This window comes from Tursiops truncatus, chromosome X (genome assembly GCF_011762595.2).
Source record: "Tursiops truncatus isolate mTurTru1 chromosome X, mTurTru1.mat.Y, whole genome shotgun sequence".
Classification (NCBI taxonomy): domain Eukaryota; kingdom Metazoa; phylum Chordata; class Mammalia; order Artiodactyla; family Delphinidae; genus Tursiops; species Tursiops truncatus.
The window spans coordinates 51,608,282-51,624,867 of NC_047055.1; positions in this window are offsets into that span (position 1 = coordinate 51,608,282).

The window sequence follows — 16,586 nt, forward strand, 5'->3', positions numbered from 1 at the left end:
TCCAATTTATAAGACATTCCTTTCATTTTAATTCATAAAGAATGCACTGTTAAATGTTTCATGTAAGAACCTGACTGGTACCTTGTAAAAGTATAGGTTAATGTGAAGAGTGATCCCTTTTGTTACATTTTGAATAGAATATTCAAAATATTCAATTTGAGTATAATTTGTATAATTTTAGTTTCTTTGAATAATTCAGATGCATTCATTTATTCTTGATTAGTGAATCAAAATCTGAAAAAGAATATATTTTACTTTATGACATGTAGCATTAATAATTTATTACTTCACTCACAAATCTTTCTTTCAGGAAAGCAGTAGGAAATTTTCAGGGAAAGTAATACTCAAAATCACAGATGTACTAATGCCAGGTAGCCACAGCATGATATGAAGAGCAATCTGGATGGATCTGATAAGAGAATTTAGTGTTCTGACAAGTACAGCCATATAAAAATACACCTTTTCTATGATTTTAGAATGAAATCTTTTCCCTGGATTTTATCTAGGTACATATATATGGGTAAAATATCTTCGAGATTATGGTTTATCCTCATAGCACTCTCAGACACAATTCAATGTTACTATGCCTTCCTAATATTTTTCACGAAGTTCTACTTCTATGACTGATCAGTCACACTAAATGAAAAATAGCCAATTTGGTGCTCTTAGGTACCTTAGAAAACACCTACAGGACCTCTATATTGAACAGATTATATTGAATTCCATCAAGATATGGATTCTCAACAAGTCACATGTGCCGTAACCCCTTCCCAATGTGTTGCCAAATATTTTCCAAAGTGTAAATTTTATTTTTGTTACAACTGAGAATATGTATTTCATGGCAAAATCTGTCAGAAGAAATATTGAGCTGAGCAGTTGTAAGATACAACATAAGAAGGAAGAAGTATAGCAAATACCAAGCTGTTGTCAGATGAAAATCTTTTACTCCATGAAACACTAGTGAAATTTGCCTCTTGAGTGTATAAAAGGGTAAGGTCAAGTCAGTAAAAAGCTGTAATGATTTAACTAAAGTGAACACAAAAGTCAATAGAGTGATCAATGCTGATGATATTGTGTACCTTCTGAGTCAATATTATACTGTAGTAATGATTATTTTATAACTACTGTTGATTTGTGATTGTTGTGATACTTTTAATTTCTACAATTCTGTCACCCAAACTTCTAACATTTTAAATGTATTGTGAAGTTCCTGATGAAAACGGAACACATATGTTTGTTTTCTTCTCTCCTGAGGAAATACTGCTAGGAGATTCAAGAGTCTCTAAAAAAATTCTACCTAGTGTTCAAAGAAGATATTGGAAATCCAAGGTTTGAATAGCTGGAGAAGGCCCTGGATGTCAAAGGAGCAGGATATTTTAATGTATTAGAGCTTCGCTTCAAATTATACTAATCCATTCAAAATTTACAACAAAAATATTTCCTTTAAAAGCCAGTAATAAATGAATCAATTAATTTTGTATGATTATACTTTTTTTCATTATGAGAAGTTTCAAACCTATGCAAAGTAGAGGATTTTCTAATGAAGCCACATGATCTCACCACTAAACTTAAAAACTATTCAACTGTTCAAATTATTCATCAACAATTCATGTCCTAACTTGCTGAATCACTACATACAACAAGTCCCCTGCCCCACCCATAACTGAGATTATTTTGAAGAAAATTACATAATTATTTCATACTTAAGTATATGCCTCTGCAAGTTAAGACTTTTAAAAATATAACCACAATGGAATCATCAAACTTAAAATGAATAATTCCTTAATATCATGAAATATCCACTAAGTGTTATCCGCTAAATTTTCCTCATAGTCTTACACATGTTGTGAGACATTTTAAAGGCTTTTTTAAATTCAAAAGTTAGAACTCTCTTGAGCTTAATTTAAGGTTTGCATTTAGTACAAAAAATTATAATGTTTTTTCTTTTTCTCTTACTTTTGCTCCTGTACACAGGAAGTTTAAATGACCTGCATGAAGTATTTGTCACAGTGGGGGGAAAAAAACAATAAAGCAAAAGAAGCAACATTTCTCTGATAGTGCAGTGCTTAAGAAAGAGAGAACTGGGAGAAAAATAAAAGTGCTATTTCTACAGTGTTTTTTTGTTATCTTATGATAAAGGTACAACAGTGTCTATACCTAAATCAAGAGCCTTTTGAATAATACTTGCTGAAGAAAGTAGATTTCAATTTGTTCTATAATTCACTAACATTATCCTCCATCCAATTCCCACATATATCAGAATATAAATCCTAGACTTCCCGTGACAGTGGTCTGTAATGAAAATGCAAGCAGTATTGAGGGCAAACGAAGAGCCAAAATATTTTGAACTGGTTCTACTCTGTCCAAGCTAGACTCAATCCTCAACTGTTATTCTAGCTACTTATATTCAATAATTTTGAGCCCCCTTGTTTCCTGCCAAAGCTGAGAGGCAAGACTGTTGACTTCAGTAGAATGCACTTCAAGCACATATATCTAAAATTGGGAAATTACAGAATGTTAGAATTCTAAACTTATGCACATTACAACATTAGTTTCTGAACAGGTTAGTATGCTTTCAAATTTCTTCACATGAGGTATTTTTGCTACCATTGCCACACCCCACATCATGGACTTCAATATTTAGTGAATCTACTATAATGATTACTCCATTTCAGAGCCATATATTTCTTTGTAAAAATAATTGATTGTAAAAGGATGAGGAGAAATTTATTTTTGTTTCATTACATAATTGTTTAAATCTAATTTTTCATTCTTTATTTGACAGATTCATAACTTTACAAGGTTTTCTTTTTCTGCATCTATTCACATGACACTAAAACAAAAATTGATTTATTATTTAGGCATTTCCTAGAGTATTTACCTTCCAATACAAACACATAAATGAATGGGAAACCAACAGAACATGACTTGCATTTTATTTATTTCTCCAATAACAGCCATTAAAAAGTCAAAACCCTTAAAACATCTCAAGGAAAATTCACAGTTTGTTCTATATGCTTTTAGTTTAGTTTTTTTTTAACATCATTATTGGAGTATAATTACTTTAAAATGGTGTGTTAGTTTCTGCTTTATAACATGTTATCGGCTATACATATACATATATCCCCATATCTCCTCCCTCTTGCATCTCCCTCCCACGCTCCCTATGCCACCCCTCTAGATGGACATAAAGAACAGAGCTTCTCGCCCTGTGCTATGTGACTGCTACCCAGTAGCTCTCTATTTTACATTTGGTAGTGTGTATATGTCCATGCCACTCTCTCACATCGTCCCAGCTTAGACTTCCCCCTCCTCATGACCTGAAGCCCATTCTCTGCATCTGCGTCTTTACTCCTGTCCTGCCCCGAGTTTCTTCAGAAGCTTTTTTTTCTTTTTTTAAGATTACATATTTATGTGTTAGCATATGGCATTTGTTTTTCTCTTTCTGACTTACTTCACTCTGTATGACAGTCTCTAGGTCCATCCACCTCACAACAAATAACTCAATTTCGTTTCTTTTTATGGCTGAGTAATATTCCATTGTATATATGTGCCACATCTTTATCAATTCATTTGGCAATGGACACTTAGGTTGCTCCATGTCCTGGTTATTGTAAATACAGCTGCAATGAATATTTTGGTACATGATTCTTTTTGAATTATGATTTTCTCAGGGTATAGGCCCAGTAGTGGGATTGCTGAGTCATATGGTAGTTTTTAGTTTTTTAAGCAACTTCCATACTGTTCTCCATAGTTGCTGTATCAATTTATATTCCCACCGACAGTGCAAGAGGGTTTCCTTTTCTCCACACCCTCTCCAGCATTTATTGCTTGTAGATTTTATTTTTTGCAGTACGCGGGCATCTCACAGTTGTGGCTTCTCCCATTGTGGAGCACAGGCTCTGGATGCACAGGCTCAGTGGCCATGGCTCATGGGCCCAGCCGCTCCGCATCATGTGGGATCCTCCCTGACCGATGCACGAACCCGCGTCCCCTGCATCGGCAGGTGGACTCTCAACCACTGCGTCACCAGGGAAGCCCTGTAGATTTTTTGATGATGGCCACTCTGACCTCTGTGAGGTGATACCTCATGGTAGTGTTAATTTGCATTTCTCTAATGTTTAGTGATGTCGAGCACTTTTCAAGTGTTGGTTGGCAATCTATATATCTTCTTTGGAGAAATGTCTATTTAGGTCTTCTGACCATTTTTTGATTAGGTTGTTTGTTTTCTTGATATTGAGCTGCATGAGCTGCTTGTATATTTTGGAGACTAATACTTTGTCAGTTGCTTCATTTGTAAATATTTTCTCCCATTCTGAGGGTTGTCTTTTTGTCTTGTTTTCAGTTTCCCTTGCTGTGCAAAGCTTTTAAATTTCATTAGGTCCCACTTGTTTATTTTTGTTTTTATTTCCATTTCTCTAGGAGGTCCACTTTGAGTTTATTTTCATGTATGGTGTTAGGGAGTGTTCTAATTCCCTTATTTTACATGTAGCTGTCCAGTTTTCCCAGCACCATCTATTGAAGAGGCGGTCTTTTCTGCATTGTATATTCTTGCCTCTTTTATCAAACATAAGGTGACCATATGTGTATGGGTTTATCTCTGGGCTTTCTATCCTGTTCCATTGATCTATATTTCTATTTTGCACCAGTACCATATTGTCTTGATTACTGTAGCTTTGTAGTATAGTCTGAAGTCAGAGAGACTGATAACTCCAGCTCTGTTTTTCTTTCTCAACATTGCTTTTGCTATTTGGGGTCTTTTGTGTTTCCATACAAATGGAGAAATTTTTTGTTCTAGTTCTGTGAAAAATGCCATTGCTAGTTTGATAGGGATTGCATTGAATCTGTAGATTGCTTTGGGTGGTGTAGCCATTTTCACAATGTTGATTCTTCCAATCCAAGAACATGGTATATCTCTCCATCTGTTGTATCAGCTTTAATTTTTTTCTTCAGTGTCGTATAGTTTTCTGCATACAGGTCTTTTGTCTCCTTAGGTAGGTTTATTCCTAGATATTTTATTCTTTTTTTTGCAGTGGTAAATGGGAGTGTTTCCTTAATTTCTCTTTCAGATTTTTCATTATTAATGTATTGGAATGCCAGAGATTTCTGTGTATTAATTTTGTATCCTGCTACTTTCCAAATTCATTCATTAGCTCTAGTAATTTTCTGGTAGAGTCTTTAGGATTCTCTATGTATAGTATCATGTCACCTGCAAACAGTGACAGCTTTACTTCTTCTTTCCCAATTTGGATTCCTTTTATTTCTTTTTCTCCTCTGATTGCTGTGGCTAAAATTTCCAAAACTATGTTGGATAATAGTGATGAGAGTGGGCAACCTTGTCTTGCTCCTGATCTTACTGGAAATGGTTTCATTTTTTCACCATTGAGAAAAATGTTGGCTGTGGGTTTGTCATATATGGCCTTTATTATGTTGAGGTAAGTTCTCTCTATAACTACTTTCTGCAGGGTTTTTATCATAAATGGGTGTTGAATTTTGTCAGAAGATTTTTCTGCATCTGTTGAGAGGATCATATGGTTTCTCTCCCTCAATTTGTTAATATGGTGTATCACATTGATTGATTTGTGTATATTAAAGAATCCTTGCATTCCTGTGATAAACCCCATTTGATCATGCTGTATGATCTTTTTAATGTGCTGTTGGATTCTGTTTGCTAGTATTTTGTTGAGGTTTTTTGCATCTGTGTTCATCATTGATATTGGTCTGTATTTTTCTTTTTTTGTGACATCATTTCCTGGTTTGGGTTGCAGGGTGATGGTGGCCTCATAGAATGAGTTTGGGAGTGTTCCTTCTTCTACCATGTTTTGGAAGAGTTTGAGAAGGATAGATCTTAGCTCTTCTCTAAATGTTTGATAGGATTCACCTGTGAAGCCATCTCACCCTGGGCTTTTGTTTTTTGGAAGATTTTTTTTTTTTTTGTGGTACGCGGGTCTCTCACTGTTGTGGCCTCTCCCGTTGCAGAGCACAGGCTCCCGACGCTCAGGTTCAGCGGCCATGGCTCACGGGCCTAGCCACTCCATGCCATGTGGAATCATCCCGGACTGGGGCACGTACCCGCGTCCCCTGCATTGGCAGGCAGACTCGCAACCACTGCACCACCAGGGAAGCCCCCTACCTTTATCTGAGTGGTCTGCAGAAAAGCTATTGACCTTTAATTTTTTTTTCCTTTTAATTTGATTCCAAATATGCCTTCAAATTATCTTAATATTTTTACTAGTTCATAGAAGAGTCTGTGGAATTCCAGAACATTTTTGGAAATAACATTTTTTCAATATTTATTGGAAACAACTTTAAGTTTTTAAGATTTATACTGAAAGTTTCATTTTATTATCTTATTCTACTATATAAAATCTCCAAAAAGAATGTCATATATTAGTGAAGAGAGCATGTATATGTCTTTTTCTGACAATAATGGAAATTAGTATTTCATTACTATTTATGTCTGTTAGTTTTATTGCAAAATGTATTTACCATATTTTGTAGTTCCCTTTAATTTTTATTTACCTACATTTTTATTTGGGTTGGATGTTTAATTTCAGCTTCTATTGATACAATCATATATTTTCCCTTTTAATTTATTGTTAGAGTGAATTCTATTGATAGAGTTTCTAAAAAGAACCCAATTTTGCATATGTGGAGTAGAACATACTCTGTCATCATGGTATATTGGTGTATTGTTCTCTTCATGTATTACTTAATTTGGATGACTATTTTTTAGATTTTTTCATTTATGCATAATTTAACGTTGTTTAACATTTTCTTCTTTTGTGCTACTTTTGAGGTTTAATATTTAAGCAGTAAAGTTTTGTTGGTTTCATAAAATAAATTATGGAAATTTTAATTTTTTTTTAATGAATGGTGTAGGGGAGCAAAATTTGCCACCCCAAAATGTATCTCTTTGGTATGAGGATTCATTTAAGCTCATTAATTTTAAGGTGCAAAAGACCCAGGAAGAACCTTTGACCTTCCCCCTAACTGCCTAAAAGAATGTAGATAGAGGACCTGTTCCAGGCAGGCAGCTATCACCATAGATAACTATAGTATGAATTAGGTATATAGAAATAGAGGAACCTACAAAGTCTGTTTGTTAAAATTCTTCTCTGTGTCCCACCTTCTCTGCTTGGCCCAGGAAACATTTGCGTTTTCATCTCCATGTGAATTGCCTTCCTCCCCTTTGAAGTTCCAAACCACTACCGCCAACATCCTCTTTTGTCTTTAGTTGAAGATGGTATTTAAGGTGAGAGTTTCAGCCATTTTGGTGAGTTACTCAGTTTTCCTGAGTCTCTCTCATGTATCAATGTTATTAAGTTTTTGTTTGATTTTCTCCTGTTAATCTGTCTCATGTCAATTTAACTCTTAGACCAGCCACAAGAACCTAGAAAGGTAGAGAAAAATTTCTTCTTCCCCCAAAATAGAATGAGTTTGAAAACTATAGGAGTTTTAAGTGTCTTAAAAGTTATATAGTTGAACAGGAAAACATCTAAGTCTGGACTTCTTTTTAAATAGGTTGGTGTTTAATTGCCTCTCTTCTGTCTTCTAAGATTACTTTTATGTCTAGGTAGTTTATCATTTCTTTGGTCAACTTTGGTAATTTATATTTGCAATGAAATATTTTTTTTTCCTTCAGATTTTAAAATTATTTGAGTAGTATTCCACATTAATTTTTTAAAATAAGTTCCATATCCATGATTACATTTTTTTCTTATATGACATAATTTTACTTTCTTTATTATGCTTACTAAGTTTAGACAGAAAGTTACCTATTTTATTTGTATTTTTAAGAATTAACTTTTGGTTTCATTTGACATTTCTTCATTTTTTAAGATTAAGGTTTAGGGAAATTGATTCTAGAATAGTAGTGTGAGGAGCTTGCTCCAATAAAACAACCATAAGTGGTAAAAGTTATTGAAAAACAAAAATAAATAACCATTTAAAGTCTCTGGAAATTGTTCCAAGGGCATATAATACACTTTTTTTTTTCCAAGAAAATCTGGTAAGAACAGAATGTCTATATGGCGATTGAGCCACAGCCCACTCCCTTTCTCTAGAATCATGGGAGGTCCACTCATGCTGGGATCAGCTAAGAACACAGGATTCCCTCCCCACCACCGACTTCCAATCTATTGTTTCAGTGTCTTCCATGGATGGGAGGGCTACCAGTATATCTTACCCCTCCCAGATCTGTGTTGCAGAAGCTCCATTCCAGGCAAGACTGATTCTGGGAATCTCTTTCTCTACTCAGCCCTAACTCATGGGGTACTAGCTCTTCTCCTGGTATGGCAGGCTGAGGATACTAGGGCCTAGTTACCTTCACTTCAGATTACTCATAAGATGGAGCCATTCTAAGGAGGCAAACTGAGAAAACCAGAAGCTACCATCCACTTTGGGTGTGAATGGTGTAGGGGAGCCTGAGAGTATTGAGCCACTGTCATGGTCACAAGGTCTGGAGCAATGGCAGAAAGATTTTGCACAATGATAGAGCAAGTTGTAAGAACAGAAAACTCTGAAGCTCACCCCAAGTTATCAGGCTAAATTTAGAACGGACTGTGGGGTTGTTTAAGCCTAGGAAATTTGTTGAAAGTAATGCAGATTTTAATGGTAAGCAATTCTGTTGCCTCCATGAGAAAATTCACCAAACCATAGACCAGCTAGAACTTTACGAGAGACAACCAGGGAAAGAGACAACGAAGAAGGCACCTCCAGGGTTATAACAAGAGAGAAGGAAGACTATATGGTCACAGATGCAGGCAGTTGGAAATAGTAATTTGTGGTAGGAGCTTGTGAAAATTCTGTTTGAGTTGCTCCAATGTTCTCATTAAAATAAGCAACAATATTATCAACCAAGGATGAGTGAATCATCTAGAAGAGTAGAAGAAAAAATACACTAATATGGTATGGTTGTTGGGCAGCATTAAGGTCCACTTGAAGTGAAAGAACAGTAACAAAGTTCTGACAATTAACAGAGTCAAATATTCACATTTTGTTGATATTCTTTCCTTCTTTGACTTCTACAAAACTACTCTTGTTGTTTTCTCCATATTTATTATCTCTACCTCCCAGTCTCAATTCATCCTTTGTTGCCTCTTTTATCATCCATATCTCATCTCACCTCAAATGTCTTCTCAAAGAGGCCTTCTAAGGTTGCTGAGAATTTAGCTAAGCCACTCCATGATATTACTACCTCAGCACCCATTTTGCATCGCTAATAGCCTACAGGGGCCTTGAACTGACACTAGTCTTACTCACTAGTGCATGCCCTACATAATGGCCTTCAGAGTCACAAGTAAGTGCAAGTTCCTGATATGACTTCCTCAACACCTCTGGTGATAAAACAGTCACTCCTGCCTCCCAACTCCTTCCTCTTGTGTCCCCTATAGGTAAGACCGCTGTGGAACTTACCAAAACCCCACTTTTTTGATTTGAATTGACCAATCTAGCCTTAGTCCAGGAACCCCAAAAGCATTCAGCCCATGGACCCTAACAAAGGCAAATGCCCCAGGTCTTGTTTCTTGCTTTCTGCCTGTACTCTGCCCTGCCCTTCCCATTTGGACCCTCAGGATGTACTCTCTACACCTCTAGAATAGTAATAACCTTCTGTATTTCATTTTCCCTTGTAGTCTTCTTTGAACAGGTGGTTCACCAACTGGTACCCCAGGGCTTTACGTAACAAATGTTAATTTAACAAAAATCACAACAAAACTGGCTCCGTATTTGACTAAACCAAATCTATTTCTTCTAGTTTAATTTATTCATGGCAACTTCATGCACTTTACCAGTGATTGTTTCATTAGGGACATGTGACCTCATTTTGGCCAATAAAATAGTCAGCTGGGAGGTCCCCAAGGAAGATTTTTCTGTTTCTTGAAATATGGCATCTCTTCTTCTTTCTCTGGATGTTGCTGTATTTAGATGTGACAATGAAATTGCAGCCGTCTTCTTACTAGCAGCCTGAGGATGAAGCCAATAAACAATAGTAGGTAAAACCAAGGGAATTAACAGAGAAGCAAAGTTAGAGCCTGGATGTACCACATCTGAAACATCCTCACCTTAGGATAGATATGGTGTTAAGTCAAATAATGAAATTTCTCATTTTGAACTTATTTGAGTCAGGGTTTTCTATTATATGGAGCTAAAAACATCTTAATACACATACTAAAGAGTCGGCCTCTATCATATTACTTTGTTGGATTTTCCTCACTGATCACTATCAGACATTTTCTAATAAATGTATGTGTATTCTTGTTTATTGCCTGTCCCCTACATATCATTAGATCACTAGCACCAGAAGAGCAGAAACCATTTTTCTTCTCATGATTGTATCTTCAGTGACTAGAACAGTGCTTTCCACTTCATAGGCACTCATTAAATACCCACTGAATTATCAATTCTCTCTTTCAAGCCTGTCTTTTTTATTTCCTTCCCTGCCTCATTATCTCACTCTCTAAATATTTGTTTCTTTAAGTTCTTTCCTTTACTGCTATCTTCCTCACTAATAAAGTTCTAAGCATAAAACTTTAGTAATAATATGATGGCCATGATCAGGTTAGGTGTTTGAAAATGCCCATAAGCATTGCCTCAGTGCCAATGGGATGAGAGGCCCTTGTGTTCTTCAGGTGACTAACAACTTCACTTCATCAGGTGGTTAGATTTCAAGTGTCTCAGGGCTGAGGCACCTTCTCTAAGGACGGAGGAGGGTTGACTAGTTCATTTTTCTTTATTTCACTTCCCCATTGAATGGAAAGAGGTAAAAATCTAGTAAGGTGAATTATATATAGGTGTCACTCCAGAGGAAATATTTTTCACTTTTTTATTTGTCCTTTTAGTTGTTCCCTTCTCCAGCCAAAGTTCATAAGTCACTTATTGCCATGATTGCTTATAATATACCTGTATTAACCCCAGTTTACAAGAAAGAAAAATGAGGCTTAAATATTGCCCCATGGTAATCTAGCTTTCAAGTGGAAAAACTGGGATTTGGGCCTAGATTTGTATGATTTTAGAACTTAACTACTAAACAATTACTGGAGGCAGATAGAATTCTAGCTAAGACCACCTGCATGTCAAAAGAATATACTTCTCTCAGAACCCGAATACTGAATGAAACAGCACTTCATCAGGCCTGATCTTGTATGACAGATCTTAGTTAAGATATGCTTAAAATTAAAACCTGTATTAATCAGGGTTCTCCAGAAAAAAAAAAGTACATATAGATAGATAGATAGGTAGATAGATAGATAGATAGAGAGAAAGATAGATAGAGAGAAAGAGAGAGACAGAGACAGAAAGAGAGACAGAGACAGACAGACAGAGCCTGGCAGAGACAGAGACAGAGAGGTTGATTTTAAGGAATTAGCTCACACAGTTGTGGAAGCTGGCAAGTCCAAAATCTGAAGATATGCTGGCAAGCTGGAGACCCAGGGAAGCAATGATGTTATAGTTCAAATCTGAATGTGGTCTGCTGACAGAATTCCCTCTTCCTCAGAGGGAGGATAGGAGTTGTTTCTTAAGGCCTTCAACTGTTTGTATGAGACCCACCACACATTGTGGAGGATAATCTGTTTTAACAAAGTTTTCTTATTTAAAAGTTAATCTCATGTAAAAAAGACCTTGACAACAACATCTAGGCCAGTGTTTGACCAAATCTCTGGTACTATGACCTACCCAACTTGGCACATAAAATTAACCAACAAAGAATCTCAGTACTCTGCCTTGGTTACCTATCAAATCTAATTGCTAGAATCAATTTTGTTGGAAAATCTAGTGTGAACTATTTTAACCAGAGACATAGACAATAAGATTTTCTAAGTAATACATTTCCTGGATTTTTCCACTTGCTCAGCAGCACATTGCAGACAAGAATAATAGGATGATTGGATAATTCCTCCAATTGGATGGCTGGCAAGACAAGTACTTTGTATCCTTACAATTCATGTTTAAAGTTCAGCTTCTTTCAGTGTCATTCCTGGTTGGGAAACAGACTTGTGTGTAAGACAGTCTTTCTTGACACCTTACCGAACACAGCTAGGTAAAACTAAAGCTATTTGGAGAGTCGTTGGCTGACCCTTTAAACAAATGCTCCCTTCTAGGCATATAACTGTATTGTAATATGTAAGACAATGACTTTAAGTACTGGAAATGGGCAGTGTATGACTTAGGCTCTTAGTTTCATTGTGTTTGATCACGTGAATGCTTTCATAGAAAAATATACAGTGACAAGCATTATCATCTTTGTGCCTAAAAGGCACTCACATGTGTCATCTAGTAATTGATTTTTTTCTCTTCCTATGAATAAAGAATGCAGTGGAAAAAATTTACCTTGGGCTATCGCAGGGTAATTTGCTTTATAAATTTGAACTGTTCTTATAGAAGCATTCTAAATTGAAAGCCACAACTTTTTTTTTTCCTTTAGTTTATGAAAAATCAATTCCCTCTCACACATTGAGTATATTGTTTGGTAATAATTTTTTGTAACTACCAGATATATGGCATCAAAGAGCCAATTGGTTTAGGTGTAAAATTTAAAAAGACTTAAGAAAAGGGCCAACAGTTTTCTCTCATTAGATAAATCTTCAATAACATTTCTCCCTTGACAATGTCTAGTGAATATCCCCTAGTAGATAAACTTGAGCTTCAAAGCACCAATCTATTAAATAATAATCAATTTATCTACACTTCTTCACAACTCCAAGACAAGTAAAACAAGTTAGAATCCAGCAATTTTTGTCCCCAACCCCAGAAATAAGGGATATTTACCTATTGTATTGTATTTGTTCTATGTGTGTCTAGGTGTTCAATGTCTTCTACTTGTCATTAAAAAAGGTAAAATCTCAGTTTTCCACCTCCTTCTGTGTTTCTCTTTCTTATGTATCTCCTTTACTATTCACACAGAATAGTTCACTTCAGATACTTCTAGTCACAAAATGTGTGGAGGTTTTTTTCCACACCAAGCATTTCTCTGCATGCAACACCAGCTGGGTGTGCTACAATTCAACTCAAGTCTGACACTAGATATCCAGATAGCATAGGATTCTATAAGTTAAATTTTCAGTCCTACAAGACTGTCCCCACCCCCAACTTTAGACACCAATAGTAAGCACAGAGTGTTACCTGTGCTTCCCACTGACCAGTTACAGATTGGAGATTCCTCCCTTAGGTTCCATTAATTTGCTAGAGCAGCTCACAGAACTCAGTGACATGTTTACTTACCTTTACCAGTTTATTAAAGGGTATGATAAAGGATACACTGAACATCCCTTTGGAAGAGATGCATAGGGCAAGATATGTGGGAAGGAGTGCAGAGCTTCCATGCCCTTTCCAGGCACACCACTCTCACAGCACCTCCACATGTTCACCAACCTGGTCATGTTTGAGTTTCTATGGAGGCTTCATCACATAGCCATGGTTGATTATTAACTCCATTTACAACCCTTTTCTCTTCTCAAGAGAATAGGGGCAAGGGCGAGGCTGAAAATTTCAAGCTTCTAATCATGCCTTGGTCTTTTAGATGACCAGCTCTCATCCAGGAGTCCACTCAGAGTTGCCTCATTAGAACAAAAGACAATCTTACCACTCAGGAAATTACAAGGGTTTCAGGAGCTCTGTGTCAGGAACCAGGGTCAGAGGCCAAATACTGAAACAAAAGATGTTCTTACTGCTCTTATCACTTAAGAATTCACAAGGGTTTTAGGATCTCTGTGGCAGGAACCAGGGACAGATACGAATATATATGTATTTCTTATTACAAATCACAATATCATAGACATGATTCCTGAAATTTTCATCATTAGTGGAATATCACCACAGCACTCATTTACTATTTAGTAACTGTGGGAAGGGGAACACAGTTACTTATTATTTTCTATTAATACTTTAGCTAAAATTGCCCCATTAGACACTGAAAAATTAAAATGAAATGTTACGATAGTAATCTTTGTGAAAAGTGGTAATTTGGGAAAGAGCATATCTTAAATTATCCCATGGACTTCAAGAGCATGGAAGGAATGTTGTCGGGATATCCTGAGCCTCCGTGCACCAAACACTTGAAAAATTGTGGGTCTCTGATTCAATGGTGAACAGTGAAACCTAAGCAGAAAGTGAGATGATGCAAAACACTAACTGTATAAGTTAAATAATGTACTATCATGTACAATTCATAAAATGTGATGAAACAGGCACTTTGCCTCTATGGTCTTCCACTCAAAAACATATAGCCCCAGTCTAATCAAGAAAAAAACACCAGATAAATCCCAACTGAGGGACATTCTACAGAATACCACACCAGTATTCAAAACTGTCAAGGTCATCATTAACAAGGAAAGTCAGGGAAATTGTCACAGTCTAGAGGAGCTTAAAGAGACATGACTACTTAATGCAATGTGTAATTCTGGATGGGATCCTGGAATGGAAAAAGGACAGTAGCAGAAAATTTAGGAAAACTGAATAAACTATGGACTTTAGTTGATAATAATGTACCAATATTGGCACATTAATTGTAACAAATATGCCATGTTAGCTATGTTAATAACATGAGAAACTGGGAGATGAGTATTTGGGAGCTGTATCATCTTTGCAATTTTTCTGTAAATCTAAAACTCTTCAAAACTGTTTATGAAGAAAATGTACAATGAATAGATCCCTGATATACTTAAATTGTTGACAGGATTAAGCTTCCATTTATGGTTTTCTTTATTTTTGTCTTTTACTTTTGTTTTCCCCAATTAACTTTAGAACACTTTGATAGACAATAAAGGAATTAAGCCTGCGTACAAGTTAAATTTCTATTGTTTTTATGCAGCTGTAGATTCTCAGATACTTGAAATGGCTATTGAGTTTGTAACCCAACTTACAGAAATTAAATACTGTACCTACTTGCCTGCTTCACAGTTGTGTTTTGTTTTGTTTTGTTTTGTTTGAAGCCATTTCCATTACACCATTAACAATTTATTTTATCAATCACTGTGACCAGTTCTAGCAATGAAAGCAGCAAGTTCAATAATGTCTTTTTTTTTTTTTTTTTTTTTTTTGCGGTACACAGGCCTCTCACTGTTGTGGCCTCTCCTGTTGCAGAGCACAGGCTCTGGATGCGCAGGCTCAGCGGCCATGGCACACGGGTCCAGCCGCTCCGCGGCATGTGGGATCTTCCTGGACTGGGGCACGAACCTGTTTCCCCTGCATCGGCAGGCGGAATCTCAACCACTGTGCCACCAAGGAAGCCCCAATAATGGTTTTAATCAAACTAAATGTTAGCTCACTAATTTTTCCACTTGTTGAAATATAAATTTTCAACATTCTTTTCCAGTAGGGCACTTTTCCCCCATTCACACAGTGTGTATTCACCATATTCACTTTTTCAGGTTTTTAGAGTTCTTGCCAAGGTTATTATGATAATGTCTATCTCTAATCTGGTAATTCCTAATCTACATATTACTCACTACAGCTTGTGTTTTTTCCCAAATGGCTGGAGTCAAGCTGAGAAATAACACAAATTAACCTACACATATGTTATACTTCTTCTAAATCTCCAATCTCCTTTTGCCAGAAATTAAATATTTGCTTGATTTAATTTTTTGTTTTTAATTCCTTCATCAGCCAACCTTTGGTAAGAATGAGTACATTAATATCACAATTACAGAAAAATGGGTGAGAAAAGAAAGAAGACAAAAAGCTCTAGATTATTGCTCTATAACTCTTAATCAAACTTCAGGACTGATAAAAATACCAAGTGCAATGGAGTATTTACTGATCCTGTGTAGCCTGAGAGGTTTCAAAGTACTGGAATTCTCTCCATTTAGCCAAAGTGAAGCCAGGAGTGAAGTTATTTTGTTCCACAAATATTATCAACATTCTCCAGAATCTTATTTCACTTGGATCCTCAAGGGTTGTGTAGGGAAATCCTTAGGTGGCTTTTACATTAAATGAGACAATAGGCCTATTCTGAAATAAATAAATATCTCAAGTTTGTCTTGTAAGATTCAAAATAAGTGTTCTAAAAGACTACAATATTGTTTACCAACTTTGAAAAGTGGGTGAAAAGATGTGCATTTCAAAGAACTATATTGAAGGGACTGAGCAAACAAAAAAGTAAGCTAACTCATCAAAATGTTCCACCAAAAGGTGTATTTTACTCTAGATAGATTTAGAAAACTATTTAAAATAAAATAAAACCTTTGACTTTTGAATTAATAAACACACACAATGAATATGTATCTTCATTTCTCAGAGTTTTATTAATACCTATATTAATGAATAAGAAAGCATGCAATACAGAATCTGATATTGAACAATTAATACACATTTGCCACTGGACTACATACTGCCATCCTGGGCCATACAATATCCAACCGTCTCACTTCCAAAGTATGGCTAGAGCTGCTTTGGGATACTGTTCACTTTCAGATGCTGTATGATGTCACAGAGGAGGAATCTTCTCGAAATACAAACATAAATACATATTTCATAAAATTCCAAGTATTTTAAGCAGGGATAGCATAAATTTCATACATTTTATTTGTAAAAGTATCACAGACAATCACTAAACAATTGCCTTCATTATTTTTGTTTTCATTTGTGCA